The sequence below is a fragment of the Cherax quadricarinatus genome, chromosome 9 (genome assembly GCF_038502225.1).
Source record: "Cherax quadricarinatus isolate ZL_2023a chromosome 9, ASM3850222v1, whole genome shotgun sequence".
NCBI lineage: Eukaryota > Metazoa > Arthropoda > Malacostraca > Decapoda > Parastacidae > Cherax > Cherax quadricarinatus.
In genome coordinates, this window is record NC_091300.1 from 5,344,237 (window position 1) to 5,358,132 (window position 13,896).

The following is a 13,896-nucleotide window of genomic DNA, read 5'->3' on the forward strand; positions in this document are numbered from 1 at the left end:
CTAACTTCCAAACTACGAATTCTCTGCATTATATTCACACCACACATTGCCCTCAGACATGACATCTCCACTGCCTCCAGCCTTCTCCTCGCTGCAACATTCATCACCCATGCTTCACACCCATATAAGAGCGTTGGTAAAACTATACTCTCATACATTCCCCTCTTTGCCTCCAAGGACAATGTTCTTTGTCTCCACAGACTCCTAAGTTCACCACTCACTCTTTTCCCCTCATCAATTCTATGATTCACCTCATCTTTCATAGACCCATCTGCTGACACGTCCACTCCCAAATATCTGAATACATTCACCTCCTCCATACTCTCTCCCTCCAATCTGATATTCAATCTTTCATCACCTAATCTTTTTGTTATCCTCATAACCTTACTCTTTCCTGTATTCACCTTTAATTTTCTTCTTTTGCACACCCTACCAAATTCATCCACCAATCTCTGCAACTTCTCTTCAGAATCTCCCAAGAGCACAGTGTCATCAGCAAAGCAGCTGTGATAACTCCCACTTTGTGTGTGATTCTTTATCTTTTAACTCCACACCTCTTGCCAAGACCCTCGCATTTACTTCTCTTACAACCCCATCTATAAATATATTAAACAACCACGGTGACATCACACATCCTTGTCTAAGGCCTACTTTTACTGGGAAAAAATTTCCCTCTTTCCTACATACTCTAACTTGAGCCTCACTATCCTCGTAAAAACTCTTCACTGCTTTCAGTAACCTACCTCCTACACCATACACTTGCAACATCTGCCACATTGCCCCCCTATCCACCCTGTCATATGCCATTTCCAAATCCATAAATGCCACAAAGACCTCTTTAGCCTTATCTAAATACTGTTCACTTATATGTTTCACTGTAAACACCTGGTCCACACACCCCCTACCTTTCCTAAAGCCTCCTTGTTCATCTGCTATCCTATTCTCTGTCTTACTTTTAATTCTTTCAATAATAACTCTACCATACACTTTACCAGGTATACTCAGCAGACTTATCCCCCTATAATTTTTGCACTCTCTTTTATCCCCTTTGCCTTTATACAAAGGAACTATGCATGCTCTCTGCCAATCCCTAGGTACCTTACCCTCTTCCATACATTTATTAAATAATTGCACCAACCACTCCAAAACTATATCCCCACCTGCTTTTAACATTTCTATCTTTATCCCATCAATCCCGGCTGCCTTACCCCCTTTCATTTTACCTACTGCCTCACGAACTTCCCCCACACTCACAACTGGCTCTTCCTCACTCCTACAAGATGTTATTCCTCCTTTCCCTATACACGAAATCACAGCTTCCCTATCTTCATCAACATTTAACAATTCCTCAAAATATTTCCTCCATCTTCCCAATACCTCTAACTCTCCATTTAATAACTCTCCTCTCCTATTTTTAACTGACAAATCATTAGTTCTCTAGGCTTTCTTAACTTGTTAATCTCACTCCAAAACTTTTTCTTATTTTCAACAAAATTTGTTGATAACATCTCACCCACTCTCTCACTTGCTCTCTTTTTACATTGCTTCACCACTCTCTTAACCTCTCTCTTTTTCTCCATATACTCTTCCCTCCTTGCATCACTTCTACTTTGTAAAAACTTCTCATATGCTAACTTTTTCTCCCTTACTACTCTCTTTACATCATCATTCCACCAATCGCTCCTCTTCCCTCCTGCACCCACTTTCCTGTAACCACAAACTTCTGCTGAACACTCTAACACTACATTTTTAAACCTACCCCATACCTCTTCGACCCCATTGCCTATGCTCTCATTAGCCCATCTATCCTCCAATAGCTGTTTATATCTTACCCTAACTGCCTCCTCTTTTAGTTTATAAACCTTCACCTCTCTCTTCCCTGATGCTTCTATTCTCCTTTATATATATATATATATATATATATATATATATATATATATATATATATATATATATATATATATATATATATATATATATATATATATATATAATTTATATATATATATATATATATATATATATATATATATATATATATAATTTATATATATATATATATATATATATATATCTATATATATATAATTTATATATATATATATATTTATATATATATAATTTATATATATATATATATCTATATATATATATATATATATATATATATATATATATATGTATATATATATATGTATATATATATATATATATATATATATATATATATATATATATATATATATATATATTACTCATATATACACATATACTACAGCTAAATAAATACTGAATAATTGTATCTCAGTGGTCAGTCGTCAGTGGTCAGTCGTCACGTGAGGTCACAGACCCTGAGCTGCTTTGGGGATTAGCGTGGACGGATACAAAGCATGGCTTGCTTCTGCAGTGTTTTAAAAATTGAGGTTGGAGAGTTGAAGGAGGAGGTCTTGCTTCTCCAGGAGGAGATTAGGAGGCTGAAGGTCCACCTCAATGGGTCTGGGAGAGAGAGTGAGGTGGCTGGAGTTGTGGGGAATGAGGCTTCTAGCAGTGAGGTGCAGTCTGTCTCTCGCTGTGAGGAGGCTGTAGTTGGGGAGGTAGTAATGGCTACCAGCAGTGAGGTGCAGTCCAGCACCTGCTACAAGTGGCGAGTGGTTCACAGTAATGGGAGGCGCATCAGAGTAAGGAAAGTTAAGAGTGAAGATCTGAAGGTAGGAAATCGCTTCTCTGTTCTTCAGGATGAATGTACTTCAGTGGCCAGTGAAGGTAAGGGTACTACTGCCCCTGCTAATGGAGGTAAGCGCATTCTTGTGGTTGGTGACTCTCAGGTAAGATATATTGACCGTGCTTTTTGTAATAGGAATAAGAAGATGAGAGATAGAGTGTGCTTCCCTGGAGCTGGTGTTGGGGACATTGTCAACAGGCTGGATAATATCATGTCAGGTAATGGGAACAAGCCCATTATCCGTCTCAGTGCTGGTGGAAATGATATTGGGAAGGGTAGGAGAGAAGAGCTGCTAGATAAGTACAGGTCAGCTATAGATTTCATTAAGTCTAAGGGAGGGATCCCAATCATATGTAGCATCTTGCCTAGAAGGGGAGTAGGAAATGAATGGTTGTCTAGGGCAATTGGTGTAAATTGCTGGCTAGACAGATACTGCAAGGAACTTGCAATCCCATTCATTGACAACTGGAACAACTTTATGGCAAACATGATATGTATGCAAGGGATGGGGTACATCTCTCTGGGGCTGGGGTGGTAGCACTTGCAGACTCGATTGAGAAGGCCATTGGTGAAATGCCTATGATTTTAAACTGATAGAAGATAGAGGTATGGGTGTGTGTGGGAAACAAGCAGGTTGCAACACTTGGGTTGGAAACAGTAAATGTATAAAAGGCATTCTGCATGAAGTTATAAATAAAGACAATAGATCAGGTCAGCAAACAAAGGGGGACAGCAGAGGGCAGCAAGGGACTAGCTCCCTTAAGGTTTACTATACTAATAGCAGGAGTGTAAGAAATAAGATAGATGAGCTAAGATTAATTGCAAGTGCAGGAAACATAGATATTATTGCTATAACAGAGACCTGGCTCAATCTGAAAGATAGAGAGATGCCCTCTGAATGTCACATACAAGGCTATAAATTATTCCACACTGACAGGGTCAACAGGAAAGGTGGTGGAGTAGCGATGTATGTCAGAGACAATTTAAATTGTTGTGTTAGACAAGATATTAAATTAGAAGCATCAGCCACTGAATCTGTTTGGTTACAGCTTCTCGAGGGCCGAGAAAAACTAATTTTGGGTGTGATTTACAGGGCCCCAAATCTTGATAGGGAGTGCAGTAAACTTCTATGGGACGAAATTCGTAAGGCATCTACATACGAAAATGTTGTGCAAATGGGAGATTTCAACTATAGACAGATTGACTGGAGCAATTTGACAGGAAATTTAGAGTCAGGTGACTTTCTTGATACGATCCAGGATTGTTTTTTAAAACAGTTTGTGACAGAGCCAACTAGGGGAAATAACCTCCTTGACTTGGTTCTTGCCAGTAGGGAAACACTAATTAATAATCTTGAGGTTAATGATGAGCTTGGGGAAAGTGATCACAAATCACTCAGTTTTAATATATCATGGAATTCCCCTAATAATGGCAATCAAGTCTCCGTCCCTGACTTTTGCTTGGCTGATTTCATAGGACTGAAAAATTACTTAGGTGGGTTGAACTGGGATGACCTGACTAAGGGTCAGGTAGGTGGTGATGGTTGCCGATATGATGCTTTCCAGGGCATAGTTCTAGCTGCTCAGTCAAATTATGTTCCAAATAGGGAAATCAGATCAAACAAAAATGATCCTAAATGGATGAACAATAGATTAAAATATCTGATTGGTGAAAAGAGAGGCATATATAGGCAAATCAAAAGAGGAGAGGGGCAATTAAGAAATCGATATATTCAGTTAAAGAGAGAAATAAAAAAGGGAATTAGAAAAGCAAAAAGAGATTATGAGGTTAAAGTTGCAAGAGAATCGAAGACTAACCCAAAAGGATTCTTTCAGGTATACAGAAGTAAGATCAGGGACAAGATAGGCCCACTCAAAAGTTCCTCGGGTCAGCTCACTGACAGTGATAAGGAAATGTGTAGAATTTTTAACACATACTTCCTCTCAGTTTTTACACAGGAGGATACCAGCGATATTCCAGTAATGATAAATTATGTAGAACAGGACGATAATAAACTATGCACGATTAGGGTCACAAGTGACATGGTCCTTAGGCAAATAGGTAAATTAAAACCTAACAAATCCCCAGGCCCTGATGAACTGTATGCAAGGGTTCTAAAGGAATGTAAAGAGGAGCTTAGCACACCTTTTGCTAATCTTTTCAACATATCACTACAAACTGGCATGGTGCCAGATAAGTGGAAAATGGCAAATGTGATACCTATTTTCAAAACAGGTGACAGGTCCTTAGCTTCGAACTATAGACCAATAAGCCTAACCTCCATAGTGGGAAAATTTATGGAATCAATAATTGCCGAGGCAGTTCGTAGCCACCTCGAAAAGCATAAATTAATCAACGAATCTCAGCATGGTTTAACAAAGGGGCGTTCCTGCCTTACGAATTTATTAACTTTTTTCACTAAGGTATTTGAGGAGGTAGATCATGGTAATGAATATGATATTGTGTATATGGACTTCAGTAAGGCTTTTGACAGGGTCCCACATCAGAGACTATTGAGGAAAATTAAAGCACATGGAATAGGAGGAGAAATTTTTTCCTGGATAGAGGCATGGTTGACAAATAGGCAGCAGAGAGTTTGCATAAATGGGGAGAAATCAGAGTGGGGAAGCGTCACGAGTGGTCCACAGGGGTCAGTGTTGGGCCCCCTGCTGTTCACAATCTACATAAATGAATAAATAACAAAAAGGCACAATACCGTGACTGGAACAATACACAAATAACCCGCACATAAAAGAGAGAAGCTTACGAAGACGTAGATGAGGGCATAAAGAGCGACATCGGCAAGTTTGCCGATGACACCAAAATAGGCCGTCGAATTCATTCTGACGAGGACATTCGAGCACTCCAGGAAGATTTGAATAGACTGATGCAGTGGTCGGAGAAGTGGCAGATGCAGTTTAATATAGACAGATGCAAAGTTCTAAATGTTGGACAGGACAATAACCATGCCACATATAAACTAAATAATGTAGATCTTAATATTACGGATTGCGAAAAAGATTTAGGAGTTCTGGTTAGCAGTAATCTGAAACCAAGACAACAGTGCATAAGTGTTCGCAATAAAGCTAATAGAATCCTTGGCTTCATATCAAGAAGCATAAATAATAGGAGTCCTCAGGTTGTTCTTCAACTCTATACATCCTTGGTTAGGCCTCATTTAGATTATGCTGCACAGTTTTGGTCACCGTATTACAGAATGGATATAAATTCTCTGGAAAATGTACAAAGGAGGATGACAAAGTTGATCCCATGTATCAGAAACCTTCCCTATGTGGATAGACTAAGGGCCCTGAAACTGCACTCTCTAGAAAGACGTAGAATTAGGGGGGATATGATTGAGGTGTATAAATGGAAGACAGGAATAAATAAAGGGGATGTAAATAGTGTGCTGAAAATATCTAGCCTAGACAGGACTTGCAGCAATGGTTTTAAGTTGGAAAAATTCAGATTCAGGAAGGATATAGGAAAGTACTGGTTTGGTAATAGAGTTGTGGATGAGTGGAACAAACTCTCAAGTACCGTTATAGAGGCCAGAACGTTGTGTAGCTTTAAAAATAGGTTGGATAAATACATGAGTAGATGTGGGTGGGTGTGAGTTAGACCTGATAGCTTGTGCTACCAGGTCGGTTGCCATGTTCCTCCCTTAAGTCAATGTGACCTGACCTGACTAGGTTGGGTGCATTGGCTTAAGCCGGTAGGAGACTTGGACCTGCCTCGCATGGGCCAGTAGGCCTTCTGCAGTGTTCCTTCGTTCTTATGTTCTTAAATGTCTAACCTGTGACCCAATCAAACTTTATTTTTTAATTACATTACCTAACAGAATACTCCATTCTATTGAATGCACAGCAACACAGTAAATGACCATATGACCTGTCTGTAATACTCATTTGTGCTAAATTGTTATCTATTTACAATAATGTTTTTACCACTGAATATATCATTGCTTAGTTAATCTTAAGTTAATTTTAAGCCTGCCCATAATGCTCTCCATACAAGGGACTTTGGCATGTTGCACTTTAATAACTGTATTCCTTTGTAATTCTCTGTATCATGTTCAAATTAATAAATAAATAAATAAATACTATCGTGCTGAATAAGAAAAACTGGTCAATTAACAAGAACTCATTTAAAATTAAGTCCTTTCTAAAATTTTCTCTTACATTTAAAGATACGTATATATTTTTCATTTATGTTAATGTAAAAATTAATAATTTTGTACCAAAAGAACCTTAGAAAACTTACCTAACCTTATTATAACAAGAGCAATTTAATTTAGCCTAATCCAGCAAAATATATTTTAGATAGGCTTACAATAATTTAATAATAAGAAACAAATACAACGAAATATATTTTTTCGTTAGGTTCACAAATTATTTTTGCTGAATTATTGCATACATGAATTTTTGCTTGCCTTATTTGGCAAGAAGAGCATGGCTATTTAAGCCAAAATTGCAAGTTTTACCTATTCAGCACGACATATGTTAACACATCAGCCGTTTCCCACCAAGGCAGGGTGGCCAGAAAAAGAAAAACTTTCATCATTCACTCCATCACTGTCTTGCCAGAGGCATGCCCACACCATAGTTTTAAAACTGCAACATTAACATCCCTCCTTCAGAGTGCAGACACTGTACTTCCCATCTCCAGGACTCAAGTGTGGCATGCCAGTATCCCTGAATCTCTTCATAAATGTTACCTTGCTTACACTCCAACAGCACATCAAGTATTAAAAACCATTTGTCTCTATATGCTCCTGTCTAACATGCTCACGTACGCTTGCTGGAAGTCCAAGCCCCTCGCATAGAAAACCTCCTTTACCTCCTCCCTCCAACCTTTTCTAGGCTGACCCCTACCCCGCCTTCCCTCCACTACAGAATTGTATACTCTCGAAGTCATTCTATTTCATTCCATTCTCTCTACATGTCCAAAACATCTCAATAACCCCTCCTCAGCCCTCTGGATAATAGTTTTGGTAATCCCACACCTCCTCCTAATCTCCAAACTACGGATTCTCTGCATTATATTCACGCCACACATTGCCCTCAGACATGACATCTCCACTGCCTCCAGCCTTCTCCTTGTTGCAGCATTCACAACCCATGCCTCACACCCATACAAGGGCATTGGTAAAACTATACTCTCATACATTCTCCTCTTTGCTTTCATGGTTAGAGGTCTTTGTCTCCACAGACTCCTCAGTGCACCACTTACCTTTTTCCCCCTCATCAATTCTATGATTCACCTCATCCTTCATCGACTCATCTGCTGACATGTCCACTCCCAAATATGTATCTGAACACAGTCACCTCCTCCATACTCTCTCCCTCCAATCTGATATCCAGTCTTCCATTACCTATTTTTGTTTGTTATCCTCATCACCTTCACCTTACTTTTTCCTATATTCACTTTTAACTTCCTTCTTTTACATACCCTACCAAACTCATCAATCAACCTCTGCAACTTCTCTTCAGAATGTCCCAAAAGCACAGTGTCATCAGCAAAGAGCAACTGTGACAGCTCCCACTTTGTTAAATTCTTTATCTTTTAACCCCACACCTCTTGCCAGCACCTGAGCATTCACTTCTCTTACTACTCCATCTAATATATATATATATATATATATATATATATATATATATATATATATATATATATATATATATATATATATATATATATATATATATAGACAGCAACCACCCAGGGAAGTACTACCATCCTGCCAGATGACTGTGAAACAGAAACCTGTAACTGTTTTGCATGATGGTAGGATTGCTATTTTCTTTTTCTGTCTCATAAACACGCTAGATAACAGGGATATCTTGCTACTCCTACTTACACTTTGGTCACACTTCACAGACACGCACATGCATATATATATATACATACATCTAGGTTTTTCTCCTTTTTCTAAATAGCTCTTGTTCTTCTTTATTTCTTCTATTGTCCATGGGGAAGTGGAAAAGAATCTTTCCTCCGTAAGCCATGCGTGTCGTATGAGGCGACTAAAATGCCGGGAGCAATGGGCTAGTAACCCCTTCTCCTGTAGACATTTACTAAAAAAGAGAAGAAGAAAAACTTTATAAAACTGGGATGCTTAAATGTGCGTGGATGTAGTGCGGATGACAAGAAACAGATGATTGCTGATGTTATGAAAGAAAAGAATTTGGATGTCCTGGCCCTAAGCGAAACAAAGCTGAAGGGGGTAGGGGAGTTTCAGTGGGGGGAAATAAATGGGATTAAATCTGGAGTATCTGAGAGAGTTAGAGCAAAGGAAGGAGTAGCAGTAATGTTGAATGATCAGTTATGGAAGGAGAAAAGAGAATATGAATGTGTAAATTCAAGAATTATGTGGATTAAAGTAAAGGTTGGATGCGAGAAGTGGGTCATAATAAGCGTGTATGCACCTGGAGAAGAGAGGAATGTAGAGGAGAGAGAGAGATTTTGGGAGATGTTAAGTGAATGTATAGGAGCCTTTGAACCAAGTGAGAGAGTAATTGTGGTAGGGGACCTGAATGCTAAAGTAGGAGAAACTTTTAGAGAGGGTGTGGTAGGTAAGTTTGGGGTGCCAGGTGTAAATGATAATGGGAGCCCTTTGATTGAACTTTGTATAGAAAGGGGTTTAGTTATAGGTAATACATATTTTAAGAAAAAGAGGATAAATAAGTATACAAGATATGATGTAGGGCGAAGTGACACTAGTTTGTTGGATTATGTGTTGGTAGATAAAAGACTGTTGAGTAGACTTAAAGATGTACATGTTTATAGAGGGGCCACAGATATATCAGATCACTTTCTAGTTGTAGCTACACTGAGAGTAAAAGGTACATGGGATACAAGGAGAATAGAAGTATCAGGGAAGAGAGAGGAGAAGGTTTATAAACTAAAAGAGGAGGCAGTTAGGGTAAGATATAAACAGCTATTGGAGGATAGATGGGCTAATGAGAGCATAGGCAATGGGGTCGAAGAGGTATGGGGTAGGTTAAAAATGTAGTGTTAGAGTGTTCAGCAGAAGTTTGTGGTTACAGGAAAGTGGGTGCGGGAGGGAAGAGGAGCGATTGGTGGAATGATGATGTAAAGAGAGTAGTAAGGGAGAAAAAGTTAGCAAATGAGAAGTTTTTACAAAGTAGAAGTGATGCAAGGAGGGAAGAGTATATGGAGAAAAAGAGAGAGGTTAAGAGAGTGGTGAAGCAATGTAAAAAGAGAGCAAATGAGAGAGTGGGTGAGATGTTATCAACAAATTTTGTTGAAAATAAGAAAAAGTTTTGGAGTGAGATTAACAAGTTAAGAAAGCCTAGAGAACAAATGGATTTGTCAGTTAAAAATAGGAGAGGAGAGTTATTAAATGGAGAGTTAGAGGTATTGGGAAGATGGAGGGAATATTTTGAGGAATTGTTAAATGTTGATGAAGATAGGGAAGCTGTGATTTCGTGTATAGGACAAGGAGGAATAACATCTTGTAGGAGTGAGGAAGAGCCAGTTGTGAGTGTGGGGGAAGTTCGTGAGGCAGTAGGTAAAATGAAAGGGGGTAAGGCAGCCGGGATTGATGGGATAAAGATAGAAATGTTAAAAGCAGGTGGGGATATAGTTTTGGAGTGGTTGGTGCAATTATTTAATAAATGTATGGAAGAGGGTAAGGTACCTAGGGATTGGCAGAGAGCATGCATAGTTCCTTTGTATAAAGGCAAAGGGGATAAAAGAGAGTGCAAAAATTATAGGGGGATAAGTCTGCTGAGTATACCTGGTAGTGTATGGTAGAGTTATTATTGAAAGAATTAAAAGTAAGACGGAGAATAGGATAGCGGTGTTTACAGTGAAACATATAAGTGAACAGTATTTAGATAAGGCTAAAGAGGTCTTTGTGGCATTTATGGATTTGGAAAAGGCGTATGACAGGGTGGATAGGGGGGCAATGTGGCAGATGTTGCAAGTGTATGGTGTAGGAGGTAGGTTACTGAAAGCAGTGAAGAGTTTTTACGAGGATAGTGAGGCTCAAGTTAGAGTATGTAGGAAAGAGGGAAATTTTTTCCCAGTAAAAGTAGGCCTTAGACAAGGATGTGTGATGTCACCGTGGTTGTTTAATATATTTATAGATGGGGTTGTAAGAGAAGTAAATGCGAGGGTCTTGGCAAGAGGTGTGGAGTTAAAAGATAAAGAATCACACACAAAGTGGGAGTTGTCACAGCTGCTCTTTGCTGATGACACTGTGCTCTTGGGAGATTCTGAAGAGAAGTTGCAGAGATTGGTGGATGAATTTGGTAGGGTGTGCAAAAGAAGAAAATTAAAGGTGAATACAGGAAAGAGTAAGGTTATGAGGATAAAAAGATTAGGTGATGAAAGATTGAATATCAGATTGGAGGGAGAGAGTATGGAGGAGGTGAATGTATTCAGATATTTGAGAGTGGACGTGTCAGCGGATGGGTCTATGAAAGATGAGGTGAATCATAGAATTGATGAGGGGAAAAGAGTGAGTGGTGCACTTAGGAGTCTGTGGAGACAAAGAACTTTGTCCTTGGAGGCAAAGAGGGGAATGTATGAGAGTATAGTTTTACCAACGCTCTTATATGGGTGTGAAGCATGGGTGATGAATGTTGCAGCGAGGAGAAGGCTGGAGGCAGTGGAGATGTCATGTCTGAGGGCAATTTGTGGTGTGAATATAATGCAGAGAATTCGTAGTTTGGAAGCTAGGAGGAGGTGCGGGATTACCAAAACTGTTGTCCAGAGGGCTGAGGAAGGGTTGTAGAGGTGGTTTGGACATGTAGAGTGAATGGAGCGAAACAGAATGACTTCAAGAGTGTATCAGTCTGTAGTGGAAGGAAGGCGGGGTAGGGGTCGGCCTAAGAAAGGTTGGAGAGAGGGGGTAAAGGAGGTTTTGTGTGCGAGGGGCTTGGACTTCCAGCAGGCATGCGTGAGCGTGTTTGATAGGAGTGAATGGAGACAAATGGTTTTTAATACTTGACGTGCTGTTGGAGTGTGAGCAAAGTAACATTTATGAAGGGGTTCAGGGAAACCGGCAGGCCGGACTTGAGTTCTGGAGATGGGAAGTACAGTGCCTGCACTCTGAAGGAGGGGTGTTAATGTTGCAGTTTAAAAACTGTAGTGTAAAGCACCCTTCTGGCAAGACAGTGATGGAGTGAATGATGGTGAAAGTTTTTCTTTTTCGGGCCACCCTGCCTTGGTGGGAATCGGCCAGTGTGATAATAATAATAATAAAAATATATATATATATACATATACAGTGGACCCCCGCATAACGATTACCTCCGAATGCGACCAATTATGTAAGTGTATTTATGTAAGTTCATTTGTACGTGTATGTTTGGGGGTCTGAAATGGACTAATCTATTTCACAATATTTCTTATGGGAACAAATTCGGTCAGTACTGGCACCTGAACATACTTCTGGAGTGAAAAAATATCGTTAACCGGATGTCCACTGATACATATATATATATATATATATTATCTCACACACACACACACACACACACACACATATACGTATATACATACGCACACTATGCAATGTTGTGGTTTTTCATGGTGTTGAGGTAGACCAGAGGATTGTGATCACTGTATGCTGTGACCACTTGGGACGACTGCCCCACGTAGACCTCAAAATGTTCCAAAGCAAGTATCAGAGCTAGGGCCTCTTTCTCATTGATAGTATAAGCCCTTTGGTGAGGTTGATAGTTGGCAGAGAAGTACAATTCAATACAATACAATTTTTATTTCTTGTAGTTTACATTGAGATTCTGTAGTTACAATAATGAGTTGCAGTGCAAAGAGAGCCACTATCATGCCACAGCATTATGGGCAAACTAAATTAATGGCTTACAGACTACTTAATACTAGAGAAATTGATCATAGTTTAAGTTGTACATCTGTTTTTATTTAAAGCAGACAGTAAGTTAACTCAAGTTACAATCTGGGGATATTACATTGGGAGAATTTGATAATGTTTTGTAGGTTTTGTAAATCAGTAGTTAATATTTAAGTTATATTATTGGAGTATAATATTGAGCATTGGTGAAAGTAGTTTACAGTATGAGAATGCTACAATATGGTGTAAGGCAGCATAGTTTTGTGCAGGTATTTATACTACAGTGTAGTATTAAGTTACATATGAACTTTGGGTATTTAAATTTTGAAGTGTTAAGATTTAGGTAATTGGGAGATCTTTTGGCAAATTTAAGTATTGAGTATTGAATATTTAGTTTAGAGTGAGTAGATGGTTTTTGAGAAGAGTCTTAAATTGATGTTTAGACCGGGTTACTTTAGTATTTACTGGTAATGACTTCCAAATTTTGTGGCCTTTTATGTTTATGGAGTTCTTACATAGTGTGATGTGGACACGGGGTACATCAAAAAGTGATCTGTGTCTTGTGTTATGGTCGTGCGTCCTATTAAGGTTGGTGAAGAGAAGTTTGAGTGAAGGGTTTATCTTTGAGTGTAGTTTTCTATGTATGTAGTAGGCGCAAGAATATGTATGTATGTTCTTTACGGTGAGTAGTTTTAGACTTTTGAATATTGGTGGAGTATGCTGCCTGGAGTGGGAATTTGTTATTCTGACTGCAGCCTTTTGCTGGGTTATTAGTGGTCTTCAATATAGTTATGTTATTGTTGGCTCTGAGTAATGTCTTTGCTTGGTCTGCTGTATAATAATTACAGTTGCTGTTTGATATGTGTAAGTCATTTAATAAAAGGTTGATATCAGGATCAATGCTTGCAATCATATGATTGTGTGTGATTCTACAACTAGACTTTTGAACAAAGTATTATGTTGGACTTATTATGAAACTAAACTTATTTATCTTACTAGCTAATGGATTGTTTCAAGTAGTTTTTAAAGCAAAAAATTTTTAAAGATGTACTGTTAGCTCTTAATATGGTACAGTTTTATGATATAATATTGAACTGTTGTGTTAATACTGAACACAATAATATTGATCAGTACTAGAAGTGATAATTAAAATTAATAGTCTGTATGTAATGGTAGTCAAAAGAGAAAATAAAGAAACAAAACTTAATAGTTTATAAATAGTAGATTAAAATAAGTAATTATATAGTACAGGGATATTGCTAACTTGTATTATGGCACAAGTTTGACAATATAAGCTTGCACTGGTTATCTGTTCTATAATAATAGTTTA

The 13,896-nt window shown here is 38.4% G+C and overlaps 1 protein-coding gene across 29 annotated transcripts in view; it reads left to right on the plus strand.

Moving 5' to 3' along the window:
• The window catches only part of LOC128686186 (nucleolar protein dao-5), a 1,503,768-nt gene that overhangs the window by 1,249,630 nt on the left and 240,242 nt on the right, over positions 1-13,896 (plus strand). The gene's annotated exons all lie outside the window — the stretch shown is intronic.